The sequence below is a fragment of the Rhipicephalus sanguineus genome, chromosome 8 (assembly GCF_013339695.2).
Source record: "Rhipicephalus sanguineus isolate Rsan-2018 chromosome 8, BIME_Rsan_1.4, whole genome shotgun sequence".
Taxonomy (NCBI): Eukaryota; Metazoa; Arthropoda; class Arachnida; order Ixodida; family Ixodidae; genus Rhipicephalus; species Rhipicephalus sanguineus.
Window position 1 is genome coordinate 98,849,505 of NC_051183.1, and position 4,321 is coordinate 98,853,825.

Consider the following 4,321-nt stretch of genomic DNA (forward strand, 5'->3'; position numbering starts at 1 on the left):
AACAGAAGGCTCGGCGAGTTGGATTGCGTTCTTAATGTTTGTGTCGGTTCGCAGATTACATAAGCATAAACGAATGCACTACAGCAACAGGACAAGCGTCGTAACTTTTGTACTTGTGTCTGTTCTTTGCGCTGGTTACTTCAATGGGTAGTGGCCAGTTCCGAAATTTCAGCCGCAGTTACACTAATATTTCGTGAATAATATTTAGTAAGATGTTTCATTTGTCCGTGGCACATATCATTCTTGTCGCGATTATATGCAATCAGGGGCGGCGCCAGTGGGGGGCACGGGGGGGCTGGAGCCCCCCCAGAATTCTCGCCTGCCCCCCCTTTGCCCCCCAAGATCGCCGAAAAGCTCACCCAAGGTAGGCGGTATGAAACAAAATGTCAAATTTCTGTCATAATTTGAAGGCAGGTGCATGACAGCAGCGCTGCTTATCCAAAGGACCATCTTGTTTAGGCATGACAGTTTATTGTAGGAAATTTCTTCTCACAAGCGATTGCCCACTCGCCTGTGATAAACAGGTGCTTGAAATACAGTGCGAACAGGCGCAAAAAAAAATGCTCCAACTGATATAGATTTAGAAAAGGTCTACACTTTGCAGTCCGGTCTGCTTGCGTGAACCAGCAAGTTCGTGCCTCGGATGCGAGAGCCTCTTTTTGAGGCGCCTTCCCCTCACATACCGCTTCTGCAGAGAATAAGCTTCGCCCTGCTAGGCTCGCATAACCGCGAGCGCTGGGCAACCCAAGACAGCAGGCATATACCACGGATACACGTGTCGTCCATAAGCGGACCAGAACACAGGCGAAGCAAACAGCGTGGGCTTGAAACTTTAGATGTTTTATACGGAGCCGATTCCAATGCCTTTCCATGCGAACTCCGCTCGGCAACTGGGCAGAGTTGAACCTTGGCCATGCGGTGATCCCAGGCGCATCCCTGAAAAGCAGTATAACCGAAGCCAGAACACGGCAAGCGGGATGCGCGTGTCGTCTTTCGGCGGCGCCAATGCGGCACGCCCAATAAACAAAGCGGACAAACTGCCGCGGTGTTAGATTCGTTTGCTCGCTTTTTCTTACACCGTGGGAGTCTTTTTTTTTACACCGTAATCTCGATCGCTAGCAAGCAGTGCTTGAGACGCAGGAGGAAACGCCAGCCCGTCTTGCCGCCACGCCAACGTGCGGTCTACCCTATACAGGACATTGGGTTCATTGCCTCAGTATGTCGCAGAAAAGGTCCATTGCCGACTTTTTTTCGACTTCGAGCAAGTGGGCCAAGCAAAAAGGCGCCCCCCCCCCCCCAGCTTTCTGCTTCAACAACCGAAGAATCGCGGACGCTCCAAGAACAAGAAAATTCTGCTCAGTGCTCCGTTTCGATTCCACTTGAAGAGACTGTGTGTACTATAGCACCGCTTCTGACGACGCTTGCCCGTCCTCGCCGATGCATATGGACAGCGAATGTGACGAGCTTTCCGCACCGCGGGCAGCAAGGGATGAACCTGATTCTGCGACCGAATTCACCGCCTCTGTAGATGCCGACCACGCAGGCCAGTTGGACATTTCGAAGTTCAAGGCAGAGCAACCCACACAGCCAATACTGAACCCATTTCCATCTAAGAAGTACGGCAAATTGAGCAGGAGCTTCAACTCGGACTGGTATCGCCTATTTCCTTGGTTGGAGTACAGCGCGCGGGCTGACGCAGCTTTCTGTTACCCTTGCAGAATGTTTTCAACTGGCGCCAATGAGAAATCTGCATGCATTTGTCAATGGTGGATACAGTAATTGGAAAAAAGCCCAAGAAAAAGACGCTGGTTTCAGAAAGCACGGAAACTCAGTCGCGCATAAGACTTGCCAGGCATCGTGGGTTTCCTACACGCAGATGAAGTCGGGAGGGCAAAGCAAGTCAGTTGCATCACATCTCAGCGACGCGTACTCCAGGGAGGTGCAGGAAAATCGCCTCTATATAGCAAGAGTTGCAGATATATTGCGATTTACTGCCGTTCAAGGAATCGCTCAGAGGGGCCACGATGAAGGTGCCACAAGTGAAAACAAGGGAAACTTCGTTGAGCTCTTGAACTTGTTTGCTAAATATGACGAAATTGTAGCAAAGAAATTGAAGGGTGGAGCAGTGAACGCGAAGTACGTTCATCATTCGATACAAGACCAGATTCTCGAAATTCTCAGCCACATCACATTAACAAGTATAAAGGAAGAGATAAAAAGCTCCCAGTGCTTCGCACTTATCGTCGATGAAACCAAGGACCTAAGCAAGACGGAACAGGTATCAGTTGTAGTAAGGTACTACATCAGTGGAACTGTCTTTGAGCGGTTCCTTGGATTCCGCAACGCTGAGCAAATGGATGCAAGGTCGCTCCTGAGCTACGTAAAGGAAACGTTGAATGGCTGCGGCATTGATGCTCGGCTTTGCATTGCTCAAACATATGATGGTGCGAGTGTCATGAGCGGTACCTCAAGGGGCGTCCAGGAGGCAGGAAGTGCCGCAGGCAGTGTACGTACATTGCATGAACCACCGCCTCAATCTTGTCATCGTGGATGTCTGCAAGGCGATAAAACCGGTGAGGGATTTTTTCTCTCTTTTGGAATGCCTCTATGTCTTCCTAAGTGGATCTGCCGTTCACTCCATGTACGTAGATGTGCAAAAAAGGTTGTCTTTGTCAGTGACAGAGCTGCAGCGTCTCAGCTGATTCACGATGGGCCTGCCAGATAGCGGCTTGCAGAGCTGCAATGAAAAGCTTTCCTGCAATCCTTGTATGTCTCGCCGAAGTCATCGCTACAAACAGCAGGCGGGCAACGGAAGCTAGGGGTCTGCTTGAGCAAATGAACTTCTCGTTTCTCTTCCATTTAAGCCTATTTACCAAGGTACTTAGCCGCCTTAAGGTTCTTTCGGACATATTGCAAAGTAGAGACTGCAATCTTAGTCAGGCATGCATCATGGCACGCACAGTCATTGACGAGTTCTCCGAAATGAGAAATTCGCAGAGCGCATTTGACACTGTGTGGGCGCAAACCTGCAGTATTTCTGAGGAGAACGGGGTGCCCCAAAGGGAAAACCAGAGAACGAAGCGTCTTCCGCTCCATTTGGAGCAGTTTGTATTGAGTGAAGGACGGCCCGTTCAAGAAGAGTCTCCAGATTCAAAGGAAACATTCAGAGTCAAAGTTTTTCTACCCGTTTTGGACCACCTCATTGCGGAACTGACTAGGCGGTTCACGGAGAATAATGATGTACTCTGCGGAGTCAGCGCCCACCACCCCCAGAGTGAGAATTTTATGGACATCTCCTTACTCAAGCCTTTCGCTGAGCACTATGCATGCGACATCGACAGCGTTGAAGTTGAGTGCAAGTTGGTAATAAAAACTTCTTCAGCGCATCGAAGCCGAAAGGAAGTGCAAGATAGAAACATTGATGCAATTGGTGACTGTCTTGGGAGAGTATAAGCTAGCCTTCCACGAACTGCACAAGCTAGATGTTATCGCTGTGACGATACCGGCATCGTCATCATCTTGCGAGCGCACATTTTCATGCCTTCGAAGTCTGAAGACTTATCTTCGCAGCAGGATGACCAACAACCGTCTTAGCGACCTAGCTGTGCTTGCGGTCGAGCGATCTCTTTCCAATAAGATAGATCTTCAGCGTGTTGTTGACATGTTCGATGATGCGCACAGTAATCGACGTATACGTCTACACTAATATGCTGGCATAATAAAACCCTATTGTACCGTTGCGGTGCATTCATGGGAAAATTGTTCGGGCACGAGCACATAGGAGTGAAACCTATACCGGTATCAGAACACCCGCTTCACCATAGAATAATCCCCGCCGTGGTTTGTGGTGTGCTGTCACAGCGCAGGCATTGGCACCTGTGGTAGCGACGAAGTCTTCGAGGACTTTCTTGGTATTTGTCCCCACTTTGAAACAAACTGCAAAGGGTGCTGTCCGAGGCCGCTTCGATGGCCTAGCTTGTCTAATGAACAGTGTATAGTCGGAGAGCTGACATTTGCGTTTGCGAAAGCTGGTGTACTGTATAGCCAGATGTGAAATGACTGACATGCCTATGGTGATCTAGTTTTGTAAATATATCCTCTCTTTATTTTTGTTATTCTTTTGCTACATAGCTTTTTGTTATTCTTTTCCCATTTCCAACGCTTTGCACGATCAAACGGCGCAAGAAGGGTGTTTTAACGTTTTTTTGTTATCTAGCGCGTATTTAGGAAACTTGGAAATGATATGAACCTTACTTAGTGGTGTTAGTTATCTCTGATGCTGTGAGATTACTCTTTAGAAACTATATTGTGATGTAAGGTT

The 4,321-nt window shown here is 48.6% G+C and overlaps 1 pseudogene; it reads left to right on the top strand.

Annotated features, from left to right (window-relative positions):
* The first annotated feature begins 2,519 nt into the window (after positions 1-2,519).
* Positions 2,520-3,706, top strand: LOC125759581 (uncharacterized; annotated as a pseudogene).
* The last annotated feature ends 615 nt before the right edge of the window (positions 3,707-4,321 follow it).